Genomic DNA, 26,590 nt, shown 5'->3' with positions numbered 1-26,590 from the left:
CCTCACCACAGCACAGACAGCAGCACATGCCCGCTGCAGGGCCTCTGCCCCCTCACTGTGCCGTCCTGGGTACTCACTGTACCCGAGCGCCCGAGCACCCTCTTCCCAGAGTGACCGTGCAGACCACCCAGCTGCCCGAGTGCCCACCTCCCCTGCCACACGGTCCTCATTCTGCTTCCCTTCGCTCTATAGGAAGGGAATGCCTCCTTCCCCTGGCATTAGAACAGCTACTTGGTATTTACTCATTCATGGTCTGTCCCCTGGTCCAGAACACCCACTCCTTGTCTGTCTTCTTCCCATTTGAGCCCCCAGCTCACAGCAGGGGTCGCAAAAAATATGGGTGAAATGAGCTGTTGTGTGAGGCCCACCCTTGGGTCCCAACATAGCCAGGTGGGGTGGGTGCATCCTGGGCAGGGGACAGAAGCAGCCTCCAGAAGGGCAGAGGGGAAGAGAGAGGCAGCCCCGGGAACGGAGGGGAGGGAATGTCAAGCATGACCCCAGCAGAAGGGTCGGGGTCAGGGTTAGGGTTGGTGGAAGAACAGAAACGTAAGTATTTCTGTGATCGGTCATTCTGGAATACAGGTGGGCAAGCCCAGCCGGGCTGAGACTGGAGGCAGACACTCTGAGGGGGCAGAGCGAGCTATGTCCATCAGGGCAGCTCCCCACAAGCAAGGTGACCTGTAGGGGAGCACCAGCAAAGGGCTGAGGAGTGGGTGGTGTTTTCTGCTTGGCATCAAAACCTTCCCAACTCCCTCTTGGATGCTTCTCCATCCCCAGCTGCTTGGCTTCTCACCACCCCTCCCCACCAACCAGGCTCCACAAACCACACTCCCCCCCAACACACACACACACACACACACACTCCTTAATCCTGTTGTGACCAGGCTTATCTTTGCTTAGGAAGAAAAAGTAAACAAATTCCAGAGAACTTTCTTAAACAAATGGAATTTACAAATACAGAGAATGCCACCATTTGCTCAGTTATGGATGGCAAAAGGACAGTCACCGTATCATTCTCTCCATCTTCTTGGGATTGAAACCACAGCAATGTGTAACGATACCGGTGGGGTGACCACACCTGATATCACCACTTCAAGAAGTCTTAGGGGATATCTGGTCAGCACACAGAAGCTCCATGCCCTAGCCACCCCCCCGCCAGGTGCTCTCACAACCAAAATACACATCATATTCACCATGTGTCACGTAGAATATACAGAACATTTGTGGATAACACCAAAGTGGAAACTATCCAATGCCAACCAATGGGGAAAAAATAGATGGCGTTATAATCACACAATGAAATGTGGCCCAGCCATCGAGGCACAGGACAGCTACAGGGTCCGAGTGGACAGCTCTCACAAGAGTGCACAGAAGCAGCAGACACATGGGACAACATCCTGCTAGGTCCCCTGATATCAGATCCAAGACAGGTGAACTGAGTCTTTGGTGAAGACAATCAGAAAAGTATTTGCTCTGGTTGAAGAGAAACAAGGAAGACATTCGGGAATGTTCTGCATCACAATGGGACATGATTTCCACTGTAGGCATATTTGCCAAAACTCAGTGAGTTGCAGTTAAGGTGTGTGTATTGCATATGTGTACGTTTTCTCCCAGTAGAACCAAGAGAAATACACACAAGTGGGGAAGCCGAGTTGGTGGGTTTGCGTCTCACGGTGGCAGAGGTCAGCATTTGTGAAACAACTTTTTTGACATTTTACGATTGAGCAAATGAGCGGATACATTTAGGATAATGGAAGCCAGGCTCCTCCCTGTTGAGCAGGAGAGTCATAAATATGGGAAGGGAGAATGCTGGACTTTGCCCCAAGGTGCCAAAAGCCATCCATGCAGACCAGGCTTATAAAGACTTGTGGATGGATGGATCTGAGGGTTACACGCACATATGTATCTGTACGCATATACATGCATGTTTTTCTGTGGCCCTCTGCCTCCCTATTTCTATTATAAATACATCCTTCCTCCCTCCTGCCTCCTTGATCCCCATCAATAAGAGGTAAGTTTTGCACTGCCCTGTTCCCCTGTTCCCCAACACAGCCTAGAAGTAACGACCTCACAGTAACACTGACCACCTCTGGGGTCTGGATTTTGGTTTCTAAACACCATTTCCCTTGAAGAGCAAGCTGATTCCAGACCTGGTTCGAGCAAAGCAGAGGACAAGCCTGGAACAATTCGTGCCAGAAAGTGTGGAAGCATTGCAAGTATGACGGACACAAGTCAAAGACATGCAAGGCCAGCTCACAGGGGCTCCTGTGGGCCAAATCTGGAGTCACTGAGGCATGGAAACAATTGCTGGTCATGTATAACAGCCTATTAAATAAACTACAAGCTGATGAGTCCACATTGTTGAAAGAGAGAAGGGAAGAAAGAGAGAGGGCAAGAAAGGAAAGCTCTTTTTTACAGAAGAATGCCAACTCACAAATTCAGAAAGGAGAGGGTTTGAGCCATTGATCAGTAGATGTTAAGAGGAATGGGTAAACACTTGATGAGAACAGAATATTGACCTAATCTTAGAGTCCCTTTCTAAACACTACTTACTAATCATGAGGAGAAAGAGAGTTCTGCCAGCAAACCATCCGAGACCAGCAGCACTGGGCTGCCCCCTCCCACGCCCTGATATGATGCCCTGAGGACACCAGGCACCCGAGCTGGATCCCTGCCAAAAACACACCACGGCAACTGACAATGAGCAAACCCAGACAGACCCCGGGTGACAGCATCCTCCAAATAATCATCCCGCACACCACTGTTTCAAAAGACAGATGAAGGCAGCTGGGAGCTATTCAGGTATCGCGTGGGGTCCCGGACTGGACCAAAGCAGGATCTGGGAAGTGGAGTCTAGACACAGCAGCCCCGGGGCTGCCAAAACATCTGAGCACGGGCTGCGGATGGAGACAAATGGGCTGTGATCATCTCAGACACTAGCCTTGTCCTCAGGAAACCAGGTGTAAAGGGACTTGGGGTTGCCAACCGACTCTCAATGTACCAGGAAAATGTGTCTGTAAGTATCTAGCGTGGAGATGGAGGGGCAGAGCAGAGGGGCCACAGAGCAATGTATACAGGCTTCTGGGGGTAAAGGCAGGCGAGGGTCCCCCACACTGTTTTCACAACTGCTCTCTAAGTTTAAGATTATAGCAAAATTGGGGCACCTGGGGGGCTCAGTTGGTGAAGTGTCTGCCTTTCACTCAAGTCATGATCTCAGGGTCCTGGGACTGAGCCCCATATCAGGCTCCCTGCTCAATGGAGAGCCTGCTTCTCCGTCTCCCTCTGCTGCTCCCCCTGCTCCTGCTCTCTTTCAAATAAACAAAATCTTTAAAATTACATCAAAATAAAACATCCCCCCCAAAAAAAGATGTGGGGCAACCAGAACTCAAGCAGTGGGGGGCAGCGGGGACCGGCACAGCACTTGGGGAAAATGCTCAGTCCCTATGTGACCTATGCACACTGGCCATGACAGTTCTGTTCCTCGATAAAACCCAGCAGAGATGGGATGTGGGGGGGGCGGTGGGGGGGCGCGCGCATGTGCATTCTAAGATGTGCCCAGAAATCGTCCACACTAGCCCCAAACCAGAAATGACTCAAACACCAGCTGATGGCATCCTGCCCAGGAATTAGAACCCCGGACCCACAGCCCCACACAGCAGCCGGGATGGAGATCAGACGCACACTGCACCCAAGAAGCCAGACACAACATGATCAGGGTAGGGGCACGGGGCAACCGGAAGGGGCACGGTGGCTGTCAGGGGGTGGTGGACACGCTTGTCTGGATTAGCACTGGCTTGGTCTGAGGATCTGCACTGCCCTGAACACATAATTTGTGCCTTCTCGTGGATATGTGAACTATTTCAATAAAAATTTGAAAGTCCAAAAGAAAAGGCTTCTAAATGATTTTTAAAAATAAAAAAACAAAACAGGGTGCCTGGGTGGCTCGGTCAGTTGAGCGTCTGCCTTCAGCTCAGGTCATGATCCCATTATCTTGGGATCACGCCCCATGTCTGGCTTCCTGCTCAGCCCGCAGCCTGCTTCTCCCTCTGCCACTCCCCCTGCCTATGCTCTCTCGCTCTCTTTCTCCCTCCCCCCTTCTGTCAAATAAATAAATATAATCTTTTAAAAAATTAAAAATAAAAAGCAAATTCAGTATTTCATCACAGGTCACTGTGCATACGAAGAGGAGGAGAATGTTCTAGGCCCTCCAGGAAGTGTGCCATCCAGGGAAGGAGGGCAAGGCGGCAGTGTGGGGCTCAACTGTGAGGCTGAACCCGGAGAGCAGCTGAACACAGGCCAATCAAACAGCGGGCAAGGCCCTCTGCTCCCCCAGCCCTGAGCCCGTGGTCCCTATAGAATTGGCGTGAGGGCCCCACAGCATCAGACAAAACCCTGAATGAACAGCAGGCCCATGAGTGAAATGAACATACACCTGCCTGCTCTGGGCAGCCTTAGATAAGGACACCTGATATGTCCAGGCCCATCTCTGCACATGGAGTCCAGTGGCCAGCTGCCGCCCCTGCAGCCGGGAGAGCCCACCATCTACAGCCCTACCCGCATTTCTCCACTAAGGCTTCCAACAACCCTGGGGGCACGGAATGCTCCCACTGCACCCTCTGAACCCCATAATCTAAGGGAGTGTTACACGAGGGGCTCACAGCCACCCAGGGAGTGGGCCCCCCATGGGCCCTCAGCCACCCAGAGAGGGCCCAGCGGGGGTGTCAAATGGACAGAAATCAGGCCACAGGCAGGCTGACTCTGGAATTCTCACCCAGCACTCACTTTCTTGTTTCAGAACACTGCAAAACCAAGGAAGAGAAAACCAAGGTCAATGTAAGCCCAGAGGCAAAGAAGAAGACACCTGCAGGTGCAGGGTAGTGGGGGTCGGGAGTCGGGCTGTGGCAGGTAGCTGAGGCCACCACTCAGGGGGTCAGGTGGGGTGCAGGGTTGATAAGCCACAGCTGGGCTGACAGGAGCACTGGAGCCGGCAGACTCACCATCCAGCATGTTCTGTGCCCTGCTTCTCCTGCCCAGCCCCGTCACAACGGTCATGGCCAGCCCCGTCACTGTCCCCCAGTGGTGTGCAGAGAGCTCTGCCGTGTGGGGTCAGGACCTGCAGACAACAATGAGGCTCAGGGCTACGGAGCACTGCCTGAGACCACGGGGAGCACTTCCCACGACCATGGGGAGCATTTCCCGCACATCCTGGGGAGCATTCCCTGCACACCCTGGGAAGCACTTCCCCACAGACCCCGGGGAGCACTTCCCACAGACCGTGGGGAGCACTACCCGCAGACCGTAGGGAGCACTCGCCGCAGACCCCGGGGAGCACTACCCACAGACCGCGGGGCCAGCCCACCACCAAGTCTCTGACCTGCCACATGCGTCTGAAGGTGGTCGCAGATGCTGGTGAAGGAATGAACACCAATGTCACAGAGACAGAGGCTCTGGCTTTGAAGAAGTCCTGTGAGTGGCTTCCCAGCCAGAAATCCGCAGCCAAATGCAAGAGGCTGGTGGGCAGGCGCAGCTCATGCATACTGAGCTCGCTGGGCAGCACCCCAGGCACATCCCGCAGCCTCGGCGGGGCCCTGCACACCTGTGTACCACACTCACCCCCTGCTGGCCCCTCCTGTAGCACCAGCCGCCCAGGCACCGCCCCCCGAGGATGATACCCTCCAAAGGGGTGCTCCCTCCCTTCGAGGTCGCCGAGTCCCTCCACTCCTGGCCCCTGCCGACCCCTGTGGGTCCCGTGTGCTGGGACCGTGTTGGTCTGGTCACTGGGCTCCTAGGCACCATTAGGTCCAACCTAACTTGGCAGACATGAGTGTGTAGGAGCACGGTGAGTCCCTGGGGTCCTCCGGGGGTCACCTCTGCAAAAACTCCATCCTCCACTTCTTCTTCCCCAGCTATGCAAACACTGACCTGGCCACACCCCTGGAGATCCCTGGGAGGGCGGACTTCAGGGAGAAGCTGGAGAGATCCACCTGCCCTGCTCCCGCAGCTGGTGTGGACAGGGTCCAGCGTCCAAAGCCGGTGTCACCAAGGAAGAAGAGCCAGGCCATGACCTGCAAGGTGTGTCTGCAGGTGGTCCAGGAGCTAGATGAGTGGCTGGAATCCAAGACCCCAGAGGTCCTCAAGAACAACACTCCGGACTCTGTGGGTTCAGTCCTGTCTGTCTCTGTCACCCAGCAGGGCATTACCTTCGTGGACACCTACCACATGTTCTTAGGCGACCAGAGTCACCCCAGGGAGGAGATGTGAGACTCTGGAGGTGTGTAGCAACCCCAGGGGAACCCAGGAAGCTGGCGAGGCCCTTACAGCCACACTGTCCTTGGGGACAGAAGGTGGCATGTCCTGCCAGGTGTGCAAGAACCTGGTCAGCCCATCACCAACAGCCTGAAGACCCACAGCGTGGAGGACAATATCCTGTCCTTCCTGCCTATGATCTCGCCAGTACTGTGTGACTGAGTTAAAGCCCAGCTTGTCAATGCCCTCGTGGACACAATGGACCCTGTGGCCCTGCATCTGCCATGCCCAGCTGCTGGGCACTGACTGGTGTGCCACAGGCCCGAACTTTGGGGAAGAGCCAGGAGTCAGCCCTGATGTGTGGCCCTGTGGGGCTCTGCCACAGCCACAGCCGCCCACACCAGAAGGCTCCCGGGACCATGCCCTCCAGTGGTCCAGCATCTGCTAGCACCTGCCTGGGAGGCCCTAACTCCCTGAAACCCCAGGGTCCCTACGAGGTGGGTGCTGTCCCCATCCCCATTTCCCTCAGAGGAAACTGGGGCTCTGACTGGGGAGAGCAGAACCGAGACTCGGATCCTGCAGAGCTCTGTCCCAGCAGCCACGCCATGTGGCTCTGCCCTCCTTGCAAGTGTCTCTAACAGATGAAGCCACCTGACACATGCTGCCCTGTTCTAGCCCCCGCCCACGGTCACTGCTGTCGTGATGCTGGTGCCGGGAAGACAGGCATGCTTAGCCTGAGCTTCTGGACCCCTGGACTCTGGCACCTGCAGAGGGTAGTGACCTCTGGTGTCTCCTCCACCTCGAGGTGGCCCCTCGTCCATCAGAGCCTCGGTTTCTTGATCTGTAAAATAGGGGTGACCACACCTGTCTCACAGGGATGTTAAGACAATTCAAGGAGATGCCCATGAGCTTCTTTCCCTGCTGAGCCCAGTCAGTCTGCTGGGATCAGCAACACCCAGCCCAGGGCTCCCCAGAGAAATCTCACTGTGCAAGCATTGAGTAACGTGAAAGCATTCTCCTAACACCTGTTTTTTATTCTCTCGGAAGTCCTGGTCTGGGAGCGGCCGCCACAGCTGCCCTCCTTCTGGCCCCCCTTCAGGTGTCCCCTCTCACGGGAAGCCTTCCCCAATGCCCCCTGGGGCAATCTGGGCATCTGCTGTTTTCCTCTCCTGCTGCATTGTCACTGTGGTCTCCCTGGGACCATGAGCCCCAGGGGGACATGAGCCCCAGAGGGACAGACATGAGACACAATCCCTGCCGTGTCTGGGGCCTGGCACGGGGCTGGCATGCAGTAGATGTTTGAACATTTGTGGGACACACCCCGGAAGCATGTGTCACGCGAGGCCTGGCCAGGTGAGGCCCAGTAGCTGCCTTCCATAGAACTCTCTAGAAAACAGAAGGGTCCAGACCTGGGTTGGCAGGGACCTGAGTAGGTTCTCTTCTCCAAGATACCAAACCTGAGCCCTTAGATAGATGTCTGGGGCCCTACCCATTGCCCCAGGGAGGGACAGCCATGCTTAGCCTGAGTTTCCATACCCTCAACACTGGTACTCGCTGGCTGGCAGGCCTGGGCCCCCTGGTCAGCCCTGTCTAAGACACAGACACCAAAGGGACCACAAATCCAAGGGCTGGATATGGCCATGGGAAGGGAACTCCACGTCAGATTCCAAAACAGACCACTCGGGATGGGTGGACTTGGAAATGACCGGACCCAGCACAAACCACCATCTCTGGGAATGGCCCTAGAGACTGTCGGCCTGTCGGTGCACCCACTGGGGACCAAGGTTCGCCCCTCTCAGACAGCACAGAGCCTCACCCCCTCCTCCAGCCTGTCTGAGGAATACACCTGCTGACAGTTATGTGAGACACCACTGGTCACACACAGCAGGCCTCCCAGAGCTCAGGAGAGCTGAGCGCCACACGGGTGACCCAGCCACACAGAGCTGAGAGGCTTCCCAGACCCTCCAGTCCTGAGCTCACCCACCTTCCCCCAGTGCAAAGCTACCCAGAGCAGGAATGGGTGGGAGGGTGCTCTCCAAATGCCCCTTCCCTCTGCTCGCCCCCACTCCCGGGCCTGGGGACCAGCTGCTCCCATGGACCCCCTGTATGGCCAGGACTGTGCCTGGGCCCAGCCAGTGCTCTCCACAAAGGTGACCGTCCATGACCTATGTACCCCCATAGTACAGCTGGCGACGACCTCATAGCTCCCAGCTCCAGCTGGGTGGGGGCCTGGTTCCAAGCTCCGGGCCTCCTGTGGGTATGGAGGCTCTGCTCGCTGCCCCCACTGTCCTCTTCATGCCCACCTGGAGACACTCCATGCCCCGTCCGGGCCACTGGGACAAAGCAAACATCGCAGCAAAGCAAGTCAAGTGAGTCGTTTGGTTTCCCAGGGCAGAGACAGGCCACGTGCACACACTGATCCACAGCTGACCACATGTGCACGTGCCCAACAGGACAATGTGCACCCCCTCAACCAAGAAACACTTTACCACTAAAACGCCAACCATCCCCATAATGTTCTGCGGGCAGGAGTCACTGATCACAGACCACAACACATCACAGAAGGGGAGTGGAGAGGTGTGAAACAGCGTGAGAATTGCCAAGGGACAGCAAGGAAACAAGGTGTGCCTGTAAGAAATGTCACTGACCAAGAAAAATCAGAAAGACCAAAAACCAACCTGAGACACCGCGGCAGGCTTGTGTAGCCACCTGCCCTGCCCCGAGACGGCATCCTGTGAGGACAGCCCAGACCCTTTCTCTGGGGCTCCTCCACGTATCATCTGAAGTAAGAGGGTGACCCGCAGAGGGAGACCCACAGAGGGGGACCCTCAGGATCTCCCGTCCCAATCACAGTCAAAAGGGCTGGGGTAAAGAAGTATGTTAGGTTGTTCTCATTTGAGAAAAGCGATCTGTGGGTAGAAACTTTGGATCAGATGTGAGGAAACACGGTGGCGTCCCCTCTTTTGCAAAGACTTCCCTAATGCGGAAAAGCAGTCATGGTGGACAGCCACCTGTCCATAGCAGAAACGCAGGCACCGGGGCCTTGGAAAGGCACGCGGGGGAGACCCCCACGCGGCCCCATCTTTCCTCCTTCCTCGACTTTCTCTTTGACCTGCAGGCATGAAGACATCTCCCCTATGCTAGGAAGGAAGCCTAGGAAAGCTTCCCAAGCACCTGAGTTCCGGATGCCCTGTGAACTAGGACAGTGGCCCCTGGTCACCTCCCGAGGGCTTCCCACCTGCTCCAGCATCACTCGGCATCACTCCTTACCCTCCATGACCTCCACCAGGCAGCTGCCGTTGTCATCCCATGTCGCAGAGACCAGAGAGATTCAGTAACTGGTCCAAGGTTACACAGCCAGCCAGCAATGGAGCCAGGAGTTGAGTTCAGGCAAGAGCGGGTCCCAGGGTGTGCGCTCCTGACCCTCCCACCTGCTGCACCTGACATGCCAGAGTTCGAGTCCCGACTTTACTGCTCTGTGGTCTCTGCCTTATCTTCCCCATCCTAAACAGGATGATCCCTACTTCCTGGGGTCCGCAGTGGGATTCGTGACCATGCAGGGAGGGGAGAGCTCAGTACGCACACCGTCCGTCCTCCCCCACCCAACATCTTTTCCTCTGCGTCTCCAGCTTGCCTCTTCAAACGCGTTTTCATGGTTTGGTTTGGATTTTACGTATCTTCCTCTTAAGACACACTGATTTCTGGGTCTGATACGGCTGATTAATTAGCTTTCCCCAGGCGAGCATCTTAACCACTCTGCTGTTTTCTAGCGCTTCCCTCCCCGAACTCCTTTCACATCAGCAAGCTGGGGCCGAGTGCACTAGCTTCCCGCTGGAGCTGAGCCCCTGGGAGAGCGCCAGGGCCACCCTGCCCGGCATTGGCATCGGGGAGCCGCTTGCTCAGCGGGGGTGTCCCTCGCTTTCCCCAAACCTCCAGGCACGGGCACACAGACTGTGGGTATGGCACTGTGAGTGCACGCGTTCGTGTCTGCGCGGAAGCTTCTGTGCAAAGCCAAAGGCCAGGATCACGTGGATCCCAGCTCAGGCCCAGCCCAGCCCAGCCCAGCAGGGTAAAGGGGACCAGTCCTGCTGCTCCCCCTTCTACCTCCATCTCAGCTGCCAAAGGGCCCCACCAACCCACAAACAACTTCTGAAGTAGAAGGCCTTCCTACAAGGCCCTGGGCTCCCCCCATGGCACCAGGTGCCCCCTCCCCCCGCCCACAGCTGCCTCCTCCACCCTCCCAGTCCATCTTCATCCCAACCTCTGGGAAGGGCAGCCCCTCCCTCCTTCGAAACTCTGTCCCCATGCCCCCTCCCAGGGAGGGCCCACCCCCACACCGCTGCCCCTGCTCCTGGCTCATTCTCCTCTCAGCCACTCTCTCAGAGCACACTAATGATGCCACTTCTTACTGGCATCCGGGGTCCTCACTGCTCCCATCTCCTAGCACAGAGCCAGCTTCGAACAGGTCTCCGTGCACGTGTGTGGGAGGGATTTGGGATGCTGGCTCTGCGTGACAGCATCTGTTGTCGGAACCTCCCTCTGGCTCATAGGCAGGGACCACCCGGCCCTGAGAGCCCTGTGGAGTCAGACGTTCCAGAGAAGGCTGAGCCACGGCCAGAACTCCCCAGAATCCAATATGGACACCGATCCCTCCATAAATGAAAGCAGATCGGCTCTGCTTAGTTCCAGCTCCCTGCCAAGACAGTGTCACACCCGTTCCCCGTCACCCCACTGCCGTCCCCACTTGGGCGCTCTGGCCCATCCCAGGGCCACATAAGCAGGGGCCTCCTGCGGGTGGGAGTCCGGACTGTTCCTCCCGCTTCGCTCCCAGCTGGGGCACCAAGCACTGGTCAGGAAGGGAAGTGGGAGACACGCAGCCCAAACAGGCCCAGGATGTGCCCAAGCCCTGGAGCCCAGAGAGGGGCAGCATCTTGCCTGAAGTCCCTAGCCCCAGTGTAGATGGCATCCAGGGTTTGGCTCCAAGGGAAGGGTTGGGACGAGAAACAGCCAGCCACGTCCGGTCACTCAGAGACATGTGGGGGCCTGAGCCCTCTCCCTGCAAGGCTTTGTTCCTCCTGCAGCAAGAGGCCCCCATACTATGCCACGAGCAACCCCATACCGACGTAATCACCCTCACACTGCCCTTGGGACTCGAACTGTGCCGGGATTCTCCGTGGGACCTCCAGAAGTCCCCAAAGCCAGGCTCCAGCCCAGAGGAGCTGTCCCCCCCCCCAGGCCCAGAAACGGCCCCTGCCCAGCTCGTGCCACCACCTCGACCTCCCGGTCTGCAAGGCCCAGCTTCCATAGGCCTCCTCCCCCAGGAAGACTGCCCTCGTCACCCCAGTGCTCTGAAATACCCCAGATTCACTGAGTACCACCCCCCCCCAGTTAACAGGGACCAAGCCTGACCTGGCACCATGAGAACTTTCTGGAAGAGACAGGCTGTCCCAGGAACCAAGCATAGTCTTTGCACATGGGTGCATCAGAGCCAGGCTTCGCTACTCACAGCTCTGTGGCCTTGGCCAAGTCACTTCACAGCTCTGAGCCGAAGTTCCCTGTGTGGGTAACAAGGCATGTCCTGCTAGGAATCCGTACAAGGATTAAGCGAGGTCACTACATCCGAGCTTGTCACCAGGCCAGGTGCACATAACTGTACACTACCTGTGTTGTCCTGTCTATTTGAGGACACTAACCCCCGCCCCTGACCCCATGCTTCAGCTTCCTGTAGCTCATAGAACCCTGGAAACTTGACCCAAGGCCCACTGCCCAGAGGGAGCCTGTTAGGGTCCGAGTTCGTCAGATGGGTCTGAAAGAGCCCACTGGCCTGATGACCCAGAAGCCAGGGAGGAAAACCCGAGAGACACAGGGTAGGGGGTAGAGGGGAAGAAGAAAGAGGGAGAGAAGGGATCTTCCCTTTTCTGTTCAAAGCTGTTCTGGGTTTTCCCTCCAGAAAGGGACACCTACAACACAGTGCTTAAGAATGGACCACAAGAGCCGCCATTGGGTCAGCGGTGTGGGCTAGGAAAGATGTTTCCAGAGTTGGACTCAAAGCCCTTGGCTTGTGAGGATGGCCCGGCTGTCCTGGCTTCTCCACTGGGCTCAGGGCCACCCGCCAGACCCCAGCAAGCAAGACTATACTCGCTGACCATGGGAACGTCGTGCCCAGCACGGTGGGCCTGGACGCACGGCCTTCCTCCCCAGATTAATACGGGCCCTGGCACACGGCTGCAGTTCCCAGGCTGTCCCAGCATGTCTGCAGCCGCTGGGGAGTCCCAAGTGTAATTCCTGGGGGACCCTGTGAATGGGTAGTGTGACCTGGGGGGTGAAGCTTGCACCTGCTTCCCTCCCATAACCGGGGGTGGTTGAGCTTGACGGGGGCCCAGCACCAACATCCCCAGGACATGATGGGCATGATGATGTCCAACTCTGGGCCCCTCCTGGCAGACAGCACAGTGGCCCAGAGTCAGCACCAGGGAAGCAGCACCCTGCTTCCCCTCCCACTCCTTGCTCCCGAGATCAGAACCTCAATCCCAGTTCTTCGGTATTGGTGGTTCAGTAACAGGTTCCTCCGGTCCTCTTCTGGCCAAAGTATGCCTGGAGGCTTGGCCCCGTGGGCCACTAGCACCTGCCTCTGCAGGCCACCTGTCTCCTCACCAAGCCTGGGGTTGTGGGGGGGGCACCAGACTCACTCTGCAGTGGGTTCCCGAAGCAGTGGGCTAATCCCCTCCCACTCCAGCTTCCCCACTCGGGCCCTCTGTGGGCAGGGCCTCCATGGCTTAAACCACCAGCAGAAACGGAGGGTGCCTTGGACAGGCACCATGGGTAGGGGGCTATCTGCCCGTTTTGGAGCAGGAGATGGCCAGTCCAGCCCAGCCTGCGGGACTCCATAGCCAGCAAGGGACAGGGCTTGGGGACATCTAGCTAAACTGAAAACACAAGGCTCTCATGTGCCCTCACTGTGGAAGGATCTGACAGCCAGGACCATGCAGGAACACAGAGCACCCAAGGGTCACCTGCAGGCCTCCGAAATCTGGGCCCAAAGTGGGGGCCCATGCAGCCCCCAGGCTCCCATGGCCAGTCCCTGGAGCTCATCCCACCAGGGGGCCAAGGTCAGGAGAGGGGCAAGGTCTGTTCCAGCCTCCCGCTGACCCTGACAGGAACTGCCCCCCTGGCAACTCTCCCAAGACTGAGAGCCGGCCCCACCAGGAGGTGGTTAGCACGGCAGCCTGGGGGAGTGGGGGCCGTGGGATCTGAGGTCCTCTCATCCTGACCTCAGTGCTGGCCGCCTCACACACTGTCCTGACTGGGTGACCTCCCAGAGGCGAGAGGACACCCAACTGCGTGATGGCAGGCTAAGCAGACTTGACAGGACTTGTGGACACAACATCCCTGCCATTGTCCCCCACCCCATAGTGACCAGGAAGCAACGGGGTCCCTTGGCGGTCCCTCACCCAGCTCCTGCTGAGACCCTCCTAGGAAAAGCCAGCCCTGCTGGGATCCCACTCCTGCTACCACTAGGGGGTGCTGCCAACATTCTGGACCGCTGTGGGCAAGCCTCTGGATCTTTCTGAGCCTCCACTTCCCCAGCTGACTCAGAAGGCCGTGCAGACCCGGATTTCACAGCCAGCAGGCAGGGCTCAGCATCCACACCGGGCAGACAAAGAAAGTGAAGCCAAGAGGCAAAGCCACAGCCTTCTTGGGGTCACACAGTGCTCAGGCCTGGATCTCCCAGGCTCTCCAACCCTTCCACCCAGCGCTTCTGCTTCTGGGGGTTTGCTAAGGGAGCTGAGATGATGATCCTGTTGTTTGCATGAGGAACAGAGAACTGTCTGGCATCTCAGGCCCCATCACCAACTCCTGACACGCAGCCAGGAAACACACTAGGTGCCAGCATTACTGGTGGCTAAGTTTCCTGAGAAGAGCCAACAACATCCCAGCTGTTCTGCTGGGCCAGTGGCATCCTCCCAGACAGCTGCTCACAGATCTGCCCATTCCTGGAAGGCTGGAGGCCTCGGGAATCTTTCTGAACAATGGTGTGCTGGTACCAGCTCACAACAGCTCACTCGCTCACACCAGCTAGAGCCCATGATGCACGTCTCCTCCAAACTCCATTGTAGCTTGTGACTGGCCATGGTGGGGAATTTACATGTCCATTCTCATGGGCCCTGAGAAGCAGCACACATGAGGGTTCTTTCCTGGGGGGCTGGCGGTTAACATCTACCAGCAGTAAATGTTGCTAGAGCTCACATCCCTGAGAAGGCAGCTTGGGTCTCCGGAGCACAGACCCTGCCCAAAGACACAGCAAGTACTGGGCGAGGGCAGGCTCTGGTCCCAGTCTGGTCCCTGGCGGGAAACTGTCCCCCACTACCCAGAGCAGCTCACAGAGCAGACAAGCAAGATGTCCGGTCTCTGCTTTCAAACCCTGGGCACCAGGCACTGTTCTAGACCCTGTGGCAAGAGTGAAGGAGGGCAAGGACATGGCTCCCTCCCGCCTGCGCCTGGTGGGGCACACAGACGCGCCATATGGGGAGAAACCATATGAAGGTTTGGAAATGAGAACTGATTAAAATAACAGTGTTACAAAGACTGCATTTAAATCCTGAGAGCTTATGATCAGCACAACAGAGAAAAGAGCCCAGAGAAACTGCGTCTAACACGTAGGGCTTGTGACACAGGCTGGCGGGACAGTGGCTCTGAGGGGAGGTGCGGAACTGACCCCTGCTGATTCAGAGTCTGGCACATCATCCAGGAGAGGGACCATGCAGCACTGAGCATGCCCCGCGTGGGGACAGGAGATGGAGACAGAGCTTCCAGCCCCGTGAGGGCCAGGCCTGTGGCACAGTCACTCCGCAGTTCCTAGGGCCCAGTGGAGAAAGTCGCCAGCTTGTAGCTAAGAGACCACACTCGCTACACAAAGGGACTTGGGTCAAATTCAGTGACCCAGCCCTCAGTGCCATCAGCAAGGGTGGCGACAGGGACAGCTGCTTTCCCTGATGCTTCCTCAGTCCTTGGACCCGCCAAACCAGGCGATACTGCTGTCCCCATCTGACCGATGCTGAGCTAACCTGGGCTCAGAGAAGGGGAGTGGCTCTCCCAAGGCCACACAGCTAATAAGACAGAGCCAGGAGAGACTCCTCATTGCTCTGAAAGCCTGTGCTCTCAGCCACCTGTCACACTATCTCCAGGAGAAGAGAGGAAGGCCAGAAGCACAGGAGCCCCATGAGGGCAGGGGCCATGAGTCGCTCTCATTCAGTTCTGAGTTCCTGGAGTCAAGGAGGGTATCCAGAATGTGCTCAGGGCTCGGAGAAACTTGCTGAAGAGAGGGAGGAAAGGTGGGGAGGGAGGAGGGGACAGGATGGTAAGGAGAAGGCAGGAGGGAGGGAGGGGACAGGAGGGATGGAGGGGACAGGAAGGAGGGAGGGGATAAGAGGAAGAGAACAGGAGGGAGGATGGGACAGGAGGGAGAGGGCAAGAAGGATGAGGGGGACAGGAGTGAGAGGACAGGAGGAAGGGAGAGGACAGGAGGGAGGAGGGGACAGGAGGGTGGTCGGGAGAGAGGGGACAGGAAGAAGGGAGAGGACATTATGGAGGGAGGGAGGGTACAAGAGAGATGGTGGGGACAAGAGGGAAGAGGGGACAGGAGAGAGAGGGGGCAGGAGAGGAATCACAATGTTTCAGATTGGTAAGGGTCCCAGCTGATGGCACCAGCTCATGTCTGCTTATGTGACATCAGTCCTGAAACTCAGCTTCTCCAGGATCCCCTCCCCCATCCACTTACTTAATCCTGTATGTTCCCTGTCATCAGGATGCGATGACCACCAAAGCCCTTGAGAGGACTCTCTCCCCAGTGCTCTCCTCTGCCGACCCCTCTTTCCCCAAACCTGGCTCAGGGGCCACCCTCCGACTCGGGCCCCACTGAACAGGAAGGTGGCCTTCCTTCCCTGAATCCTCCAGGGCCGACATCAGTGACTACGGGAACCGCAGGGAACAGACATGGGGAGTTGTAACAGAGGACATGGGTCAGGCCCAGGGAAGAGCAGGTCCCTTGCCGGGTGCCCCCCAGTAACTGCCACCCTCATCAGCAGAGCTCGGGGAGCAAACAGACCCATTTTACAGGCAGGCAAACAGGTTCAGACACAGCGAGTGACTTGCCCAGGTTCCTTCGTGAATGGCAGAGCTGGGACATCCAGAATCGGGGTGCCCATACTTCCCCCAAATATTAGCATTTACCTCCCAACAAAATAACGTTCACAGCAAAATAAAAACAGCTAAATCTTCTACCCTCGTGTTTAGCAAATTATACCAAGAGTACTGTGCTCGACCCCGCAGCTCCCTCTTTGTGGATGGGGAAACCGGGGCTCCAAGAAACGGATTCACTGTCCCCGGCACAGGCTAACAACAGGGGCCCCTGAGATGCCACTCGGCCACCAGCACATCCCCTGGATGCTGCTCGCCCTATAAACAGGTTTATGGCTCCATCCTTCAAAACACACTCAAACGAGGTTTATTACATAATAGAAAACAAAGATAGTGTTTTCATATGTTTCCCACTCAGGGAGTTTTATTAAAATGCAATAAATCTCCAGGGCAGAGTGTGATTTTAACTCAAAGGGCAGGGAATCCAGCTCTGTTCTTCTGTAGACTGCAGGGTAAGGCAGGGGTGGGGCGGGGGGAGGAAGGGGTGCGGGAGGCGAGTGAGGGAAAGAATGGCACTCTGCGCCCACCCCCAACTCCTCCCTCCCAGGAACTGGGGCTCTGCACTCCACTGGGTCCTGGAGGGGCGAGGAGGGACGAGGCTTTGGGGTCCCATGGTCTCCCCCTCTCCATATTCCACTCTGCCAGTGGGTCTCCCTAAACCATGCGATTGCCCCCCACTGTTCCCCCCCAATGTTGCAGCTGTGTGCTCAATCCAACCCACAACACCATGCCTAGCTCCCCACCACCTATAGGACAGAGTTTGGTCATCTCGTTCATGCGTAAAGGGCTCCTGGGTCCAACCCTCACAGGCCCCCCAACCTTGTCTCCCATCATCCTCTGACCAGCCCCTCCCAACTTCCTAAGATTCCTCCCACCAGGCTGGTTCATGCCTCCACGTTTCCATCGGCAATATTTCCTCTATCTGGAATGCTTTTCCCCTGTCTGTCCACCTAGAAAACTCCTATTCATCCTTCAAAGCCCAGTTCAGATACCACCTCCTCTGAAATGGTCAGTTGCCCTCTCCTGCAGGTTCCTTCACAGCAGATGTTTGCCCACTGCCCCCCCATCAGTCACTTCCTCCCTAAAAAGGCTAGTGTCTCATTCACAGCCAATAATCCCAAGGCATGGCAGTGTGCTGGCACCAAGAGAAATTTTTACAAGTGGAGAACTTGGAGATGGAGCCATCTTCTTGGATTCTCCCAGTGGGCCTGATCTAATCACACAGCTCCTGGAAGGAAGGACCTGCCCAAACTATGGTCAGAGAAAGACAGGAAGTAAAAGAGGGGCGAGAGAGAGGTCGTGCTGGGCACTGAGGGTGGAGGAGGGTCATGAGCCAAGGCACGCAGGTGGCCTTGAGCGGCTGCAGAAGGCCATGGTAAAGATTCTCCGCTAATGTCTCAGGAAGGGAACACTTGGTTCTAGCCAGTGGGACCCATATCACATCGCAATTGTGTCCTCTGGAATTATGTGGTAATGAACCTGGGTTGTTTTAAGCCACCGGGTGTGTGATAATTTGTTACAGCAGCAAAAGAAAATAAACATATGAGGTGCACCATCCTGGCCAGTTTTAGGGGGCTCCCCGCAACTCTGGGCATCCCTAGCCTCTGCGCCACTGCCTGCCTCTCCTGCTGCCTTGATTCCCGTCCCCTGCTTCACCTCCCCTTCCCTACCAAGCGAACTTCTATTCATCCTTCAGAACCCATTTCTAAGGTTCCTTTTAGGGGATGCTGTCCCCACATGTCCAGTAAGTTGGGACATCACAGCTCCTGAGACTCTGTCAGGCCTCACAGGGCTTCACAGACGGGGTGGGGGGTGCTTACCCTGGATCCCCTGTTCTCCCCCAGCTTGGTGATGTCCCATGGTGGTGGGGGTGGGCAGACACCTGTGTTCCATTCACTCTGAGTCTCTGACACCTAGGATGGTGCCTGACACATTTCAGGGCCTCAAGAAGCACCAAGGGAGCGATGGGGCTCTGGCCAGTCAAGGTCAAAGGCTTCCATCCATTTGTGGGGTGCACAGGACAGCGCTCCCGGGCCTGGCTGCCTCGGCTTTCCTCAGCTGGAGGAACGTTTGTGCCGGGACAGGAAGAGGCTCTCGTGGCGTCTATCTCCTCTCCTCCTCCCTAAATGGTGCTCTGATTTCTTCCCAGCTTCCCGCCTGGCCCCGATGCTTCCAAGATGTACACCAGGATCCCAACACCCCGTGATCCAACAGGCACAGAAGGAAGCCCGTGCTCAAGCATTTACGCTACAAAAGTCCTCAGAGACGTAGGGACAAGGTGTGGGCGGGCTGCTCCCCAGAATCCAATTTATGTCCTTACACAGCTGGAAACTGACAATGACACCAATGTCTGAAAAAAAGGATTTGGTTAAATAAATAATGTCTCCTTCTGCCCAGAGTTTAGAATACAGCCACTAAAAACAGTAGTCTGAAAACATTCAGGAGCATAGGAAAATGTTTAAGATATAACATGAAACTGGTATCGAAAATTTATAAAACACATATATATTTGCATCTGAAAAGGACTAGTGAGAACATTCGTCTGAAATATTAACGGCTGTAATCTCCTAAGGTGGGTTACCGCAGGGTAGTTTTTATGCCTATGTTATAGTTTCCAAAATCTCTACGATAATCGTAGATTATAATTTTTTTGAAATAAGATTTTTTTTTTTAGGGAGAATTTTCTGGAGAAGAATTTAGCAATATCCTTATCAAGAACATTTTTCTTTTTTTAAAAAAGACTATTTATTTGAGAGTGAGAGAGAAAATAAGCAGGGGAGAGGGGTGGAGGGAGAGGGAGAAGCAGGCTCCCCACTGAGCAGGGAGCCGGACATGGAGCTCAATCCCAGGATCCTGGGATCATGACCTGAGTCGAAAGCAGGTGCTTCACCAACTGAGCCTCCCTGGTGCCCCTCGAGAACATCTTTCAGGGGGTGGATGGCGGCACGCAGCTCCCAGTTAAGGGAACGTGAAGTGACTACCATGGGCCGTGTTTCTCAGATTCTGATCCTGCTCAGTAAACCCCAGGGGCCTGAGTCTGTTCTACAGAATGGAGAACACAGAAACCCTGATCCCAGGAGGAGGTGAGCGGCGGGCTGTGGGAGAGGGTCTGGGAGAGCCCAGGGGAGGTGGCTGGCCCAGCTGGGGAAGGGACATCTGCACACAGCCGGGACAGGGCCAGGGACACAGGGCAGAGTTCTTAAGGAGGCTGTCCCCAGCAGGCCCTTCAAAGAGGGAGCTGGGGAAGTGCTCTAGATGAAAATCTGCAAGTGTACTGAGCACCAAAGAGACAGCCCTCGACTAAATGCAGGCCCAAGAATCAGATCGCGACCCCAAATTCACAGACTGCCCCTCCCCACTGAGCCCCATCCCCCATTTCTCCGGAAGGATCCTAGGGATTGGGAGGCTGTGCTGTGGGCTCAGAGGGACAGGATGGCCTTCACAGCCGGCTAGCAGCCATCATCGCTGCAACAGGCCTCCTTGCCATTGCTAGATGCTGCAGGGTCCTCCCAAAGGAGGTGGAGTCCTGTGTGCAGTCTTCCAGAGCCTGGGGCTGGCCTTTCCAGCCTGCAGGAATGGGGTCACAGGAACAGGATACGAGAGCAGGAGGGAGAAAACCACAGGAAGGATGAGGGGTGAGCCCAGATGGCTTGTGGCTTCCCCAAGGGCAGACCCCCACCCCACCCCCAGGAAGCTGGACTCAGGCTTGACCAGGCTGGAGAGGACTAGAATGTTCCTGTCACCTGCCGGGGCCAGCAGCTGTACTCCCTAATGCAGGCTCAGGTCGCCAAAGGTTTGCTGGGGCGTGGGGCATGAGGCATGCTGCACCAGGGCTGAAACCGGCGGCGGGGGGTGGGGTGGGGTGGGGGTGGTAACTGGGGCTGCAGGGGACAAGTATACCCATGTGGGAGGCACCGTGCAAAGAGAGCTGCCCTGGAAGGGCAGGGACACTGTAGTGGTGCCAGAGGACGGGACCTTCCTCCAGAAAGTCCTCCTTGACCACCACCCACTCTACCGAACTGAGTGCAGGCATCTAGTCCTTCCCCGGTTCTCTCAGGTTCATCGTGGTGCAGAGTATATGTCATCAACCTGCATCGTTTGCTCATCTGTGCCCGCTACTAAACTGGGGGTCTTGGGGCTGCTTCACCATGCCTTACTCCAACCCAGAGCCTGGATGGCTGGATGCAAGGATGGGGGATAGAGGGATAGAGGATGGATACATGGGGGATGGAAGGTGGGTGGATGGAAGGATGGGTGGATGGGGGGTGGGGGGTGGACAGGGGATGCATGAGGGCAGATAGAGGACAGATGGATGGATAGAGGGTGCGTAGATAGATGGATGCCCGGATGCCTAGGGTTTGGTAGGTGGACAGGAGAGGGATACTGGGTGGATGGAGGATGGATGGATGGATGGATGGATGGGTGTGGGGGGGTTGGTGAGTGGACGGGGGACGAACATGCAGGAGATGGATAGATCAATGGATGAAGGATAGACGGACAGAAGGGGGATAAACGGATGAGGAGATGGATGGTGGAGAGAGGTGAAAGAAGCAAGGGGAAGAGGTTGGGGGAGGGGAAGAAGGAGGAGAACGGGCAGCAGACAGGAAGATAGTCACCACCAGCTAGGAGGAGTCCTGGGAGGGTCGTGGAACAGGGGGAGCCAGGACCTGAGTGAGGACAGAGGGAGGAAGAAGAGGCTCAGGGCTGGGGATGCTGAGGGACTTCCTCAAATGTCCTGTGACCCCAATTCTTATTCTAGAGTATTCTACAGGCACCTCAAGGCCTCAGAGCCTGACCTCATCAAACTGTTGATTCAAATCGAATTATTTACCGAATAGATTCAAACCCTGAAAGCTTTTAACTCAGTGCCGGTCCTGATCCCTGTCTGCTCTGGGTCTTGATTAAATCAAGCTCAGGCCTCCACGGTGATGCTGAAGCCCTCGCCCTGAGAGGCCGGTGGGGGAGGGAGGACACCTACTAAGTGCCAGGCGTCCACGCATTAGCTGCTGTCCTCACGTTGCCATCTCTGGCTCAGGGGAGACAGGAGACTATGCGGCAAGGCAGGGAGGTCTCAGAGCCCAAACGGAAGCCCGATGCGTGCAGGGCATGAACCACGCAGCAGCAGGGCCCAAGTTAGCCTCGGGGTGAAGCCCCTTGAAGTCTAAGGCTCCCCTGCCTTCCAAGAGGGACTCCATCGGCCCAGTGTGTCCCCATTCGCCCTGACGCTCGGGGCCCCTGAGGGACTGCCATCGGCTCAGGAAGGGCGCGCATCATCTCTGTCCACCTCACCCTGGGACATTGAGCTACATGGACGTCCCCACCCCCGCTGTCATGCATGTCTGCAGGGCAGGACCTGGAGGCCGCTTTGTATCAGTGCACGTGGAGAGGTCCTCAGAGGACTGGGGCTCACTGCCTTGAGCACCCCAGACCCTGCGTTCCCAACACAGAATGCTCAAATTCTATCCAGGGAGACAGGATAGGACCGCAGAACCCACTCGGATTTTAAGCAGGGTTGGGTAACAATGCGATAACATCCTACAAGAACAGAAGTGATCTCAACACCTCAAATGCCAACTCCACCAGAACGCAAAATCCATGAAACAGAGCTTCCCAAAGTCGGTGCCCAGGAAACCTGGTCCCAGGAAATGCTCAGCGAACAAAAATACAATAATACATACATATTAAAATGCATAAATAAAATGGAATTGAAATTAATCTGATTTAATTTAAATTTTAAATGAAGTAACATTTAAATAAAATCAAAATGAAAGAGCGCAGTCTCGGATGAGATGGAGAAACGCCTCCCAAGTCCCCCCAGGAGACGTCCGAGGGGCACTGGCATGTCAGAGATGCCTAAAGTCCTGAGTCAGAGAAACCTGGTTGATTTTCAACCTAAGAAGTTTTCCCAAACTTAGAGGACCACAAAACGTGTATTTTCACCAAACCCCTATGACCAATGTGATATATGCAACTGTCACTCAGCGAACATTGCTCAGCTCCCCTCCCCCACTGGGGTTAGGATGAACCCCGCGAGCTGCTTTGGTGGACAGAATTCTAGCAGATGGGAGGTGAGCAGAAGCCATGAACGTGCTTGTGGGGTTGGCTTGGTTCTTGAGAGGCCGTGTGGCGCAGGGGAAGAACATGTCCTCATGACCTCTATCCTGTCAGCCTGGTCCCAGAACAAACACAGGGGGAGCAGGCCATGCCCACCAGCTTGCAGCCTGAAGTAGAGCTGCCTGTCCACGCCCTGTGCAAGGAAGCCAAGCCAGTCCACCCAGGGGCGTGAGGGTAAGTATGTGGTTCACACCACTGAGCTCAGGGTGACTTGTTAGGCGCCCTTATCACCCATAGAATGACTCTTCTAAGAATCGTGCACAAAATAACGTGGCAAAGACAAATACTCATAAGAGGCATCATTCTGATAAGCTATCTGGAAAGAGGTGCACCTAGGGGGCTCCGTCGATGAAGCGTCTGCCTTCTGCTCAGGTCATGATCCTGGGGTCCTGGTATCGAGCCCCAAGACGGGCTCTGCGCTCAGTGGAGTCTCCCTCTCCTTCTGCCCCTCCCCCTTACCTGTTCTCTCTCTCTCCCTCCCCCCAAAAATAAATAAAATCTTTTTAAAAAGAAGCCATTGGGAGAGAATGAACAGCGTCTGCTGGGAGCCTTAGAATCAAGGGTCCTGGAGAGCATCTGGGCTCTTCGCAGCAGAGAGGCAGGGTTTAAGAAAACGTTAAGCCTCCCAGAGGAAAAAGATGGGTGACCCAAGCAGGTGAATCCGAGGGGAGGAAACTTGACAAGTCACTATATACAGAGAAAGTATGTCCAGGTTCATGAAGAGTCACAAAGATGAGAAATAAACAAAAATGCGAAATCACAAAGATGAAATACACCCTCACACCCACCCTAGTGCAGACGCACGAAGCCTGATGGTTGTGGAGACGTGGAGCGGGCATCCCTCGGCAGATAGACGGGCAGCAGGGAGCGGAGAAGGAAGCTAGAGATGCATGTGGGGATGCTCATGGCAGCCCTGATGGGAATAACAAAATCGGGGGCGGGGGGAATCCTCACACTCCCCCAGCAGGGGGACGCAGACATCAGCCAGCTAACGCGTGCTGCACGGAGAAATTACCAAAACTGAGTTGGGAATATAAATCAGATTTCGAAAGGCACCATGATGTCATTTATATCAATTCTTTAAACACGCTGAACAGTAGAACCCATCGATGGTGGACTGATGCACACGCGTGTCGTTCACCACGAATGCACCCTTGGGGACGGTCCCCGCCAGTTTCAAGACGGTGGTTTCTTCTGGGTGGGCGATGGCGGGGTGTGGGGGATGGGAGGAGAGAGGAGAGAGCTGGGCTTGATCAGAATCTGTAAAAGTGTGTTTTTCGAAGAGATAGAAATCCCAGGCAGGAAAAAAAAAATTAACATCTATGACAGGGAGGGACCCGGTACAGGGCTAGCCCAGGCTCAGCTCTCAGCTTCCATGGCTTCACCCAGACTGTCCCCGCCCATCACCCACTAGCCCCCACCGGCCAGGTGACCCCAAATAGTTGCCAGGGAGAGCAGGGGGTTGCGAACGTCTGCTCCAGGCTGCGGGCCCCAGGCGGGCTCGGCTGTGGACTTGGCCGCCACTGTTTCAGGGCTAACCCTTCTTCTGTTTGCCCAGGAATGGTCTCAGTCTTCAAACTGCCTGCCCAGTGTCCTGGGAAGCCCCTCAGGTCACATTGGCTGCCCCATGTCTCCCAGCATCTGGAGGAACAGCCCCAAACCAGGAGAAGGACCGAGCGACATTCTCCTGCAGGCAGGGAATGGGAGCACAGGAGACCTTACACACCATGCCTTTCTTAGTTCCGCGTTCCAAATGCTATTTATCTTTCCCTTGAAACCGTCATGGCTCTACCCCGGAATGGATACAAGCCATGTCATCTTTCCGCGGGACCACGAGCGCCAACGTTCTACACCTGCCATTGTAGCTTCCAGCCCTTGAATCCCTTGTGCTGGGACAAGGAATGCTGGGCTGCCCCAGTGCCAGCCTTGGGAAGCCACTGGGGACGAGTGAATAGGACCAGACTGTGGGCATGTGTGCTTCTCACGTCCCCAGAGCCCTGCAAGGGCAGAGGCTGGGAAGGGCAGCAGGGGGAGAGGGGAGGAGCTGGGAAGGGCTACAGGGCCCCACCACGGATGGAGCGGTGCAAAGGGAGCATGGCTAAGAATGGAGAACCAGGGGCCGGGGCAAGAGCCATTCAGGAAGTCAGATCTGGGTGGTGTGGCCAGAGGGGACATGACCATGCCGGGAGCTGAACGGCGGAGCCAAACCCACATGTCCATGGCCGACCTCCAGAGATGGTGCACAGCCTCCTTTGGAAAAGGGGCAGTTATGGATGTGATTAAGTTAGAGCTTGTGAGATGAGATCACCCCTATCACCTGGGCCGGTCCTAAATCCAATGGTAAGTGTCGTCGTGAGGCACATAGAGGACAGACACACAGAGGAGAGGCCATGGGGACGGGACCTGGAGTCCGCTCAGCCCCAGGAGCTGGAAGAGGGGGAAGGACCCTGCTCTGGAGCCTCAGGGGTAGCCCGGCCCTGCCCACACCTCCATCTCGGGCTCTGGCCTCCAGGGTGGGGGGAGAATGAATTCCTGTCACTTCCATCCTTTGTTCCAGCGGCCCTAGGACCTTCTCACAGACTGGACATCAGGCAAGTGCTGGGCAGGCTGGTCTGAGCAAGAGTGGTCCTCCTGCTGCTAATCGCCCCGGGATACCACTTCAGGAAGTGAAGCCTCCTAAAGGAAGTGAGCAGGTATAAACATCAAAGACAAGGGTAACCAACATGATTTCTCAAAACCTCCTTCTCTCCCACCTCATTTAAAACATCAGGACCAAGAGGAGGAGGAGGAAAACCACACATCTACATGCTTTATGGCGGTGCCGTGGCTAGCGTCAGAAGGAACCCATTCCAGCATGAGTTCGAGGCCCCAGAGTGCCCTGCTGTGGCCACAGGCCAACAGGGATGAGCTGGAAACAGATGCGTGAAGAACGCAAGACATTATTCCAGGTCTGACTCCATAAACACGACCGCGTGAGAAAGATAAACAGAGGAAGGAATGGCGCTGAACAGGGAAGGGGGCTGCTTCTGACATGACTAATTCCTTTGCATGTATTTTTAATAAAGGAGAGGAAATGTCTGTGTACAATGATGAGAACACAGAGAATTAAAGTCTGTTGATTTGCTCTGGAGAAAACCTCCATCGAGACCGTGTACCTTTCTAGGGACGTTTCAGGTTGGGTCAGCTTGCTGGGCATGCACAGTCTTCCAGGCAGGGACAGGTCAGGACCTGAGGCTCGGGTGGAGCAGAGGGACCCCCCGTCCCAGAGGCCCCGTCCCAGCGGCCCCGAGGTGGGTGGTTGTCCTCTCTCTTGGCTTTTCTACCCGCATCTGAAGAATCTGAATCTGGAGTCCATAAGCAAGAAGGCCCAGTCCCCATACCCCAGGGCTGGCCCAAAGGCACTATCCCCACTGTGTCCCCCACGAGGATGGGCAACTCTGTCCCATGGGCACAGAATACACCGAGGAGGGCTGTTCACTGTCAAAATAACATCTACGACACCTCCGTCTCCTCTGTGTGCGGCCCATGGAGATGCTACCGAGAGCGGAGGACCCCCGGGCTTTGGACGGTTGGGGGGTGCTAAGGAAGGAGAAGTCCCCCACTTTAGAACTCGGCTGACATGCGGCAGGCAGGGCTGACGAGGGGACTACAGAATTCTGCTTAGGGGAAGAGAAGACTCGGGTGCCTCTGTTCTCTGCATAACCCAGGCACTCATCCTTGGAACATCCTCCCAGCGAGGGGAACGGCCTCCATGGACCAGCCCTTCCCCAGGGGGCCTAACCCTGAAACCAGTCCCAGAGCACAAACCCTCAAAGGGCTGCCACGAGAGGGGTAAGAAAAACCCAGGGCGGCACGTGCGGCTTATTCCCCAGACCCGGCGCCATCAGGACCGCCATTGACCACACCAGCTGGCCCCCAGGCGACACCATCCTCATACAATAGGGAAAGGACCCAGCTCGAGGTGCCATTTCAACACCTTCCCAAAGGCTCGTAGGAATCCCCCAACAAGAGCCAACGGAATCAACCATCATGC

General features: G+C 56.1%; 1 protein-coding gene across 2 annotated transcripts in view; it reads right to left on the bottom strand.

Moving 5' to 3' along the window:
* Positions 1-26,590, bottom strand: part of SORCS2 (sortilin related VPS10 domain containing receptor 2) — a 421,402-nt gene that overhangs the window by 224,099 nt on the left and 170,713 nt on the right. The gene's annotated exons all lie outside the window — the stretch shown is intronic.

The sequence above is a fragment of the Lontra canadensis genome, unplaced genomic scaffold, assembly GCF_010015895.1.
Source record: "Lontra canadensis isolate GAN:19392208 unplaced genomic scaffold, GSC_riverotter_1.0 scaffold1, whole genome shotgun sequence".
Classification (NCBI taxonomy): Eukaryota; Metazoa; Chordata; class Mammalia; order Carnivora; family Mustelidae; genus Lontra; species Lontra canadensis.
The sequence above is the reverse complement of the archived record's forward strand: the minus strand, read 5'-3'. Positions and strand labels throughout refer to the sequence as shown.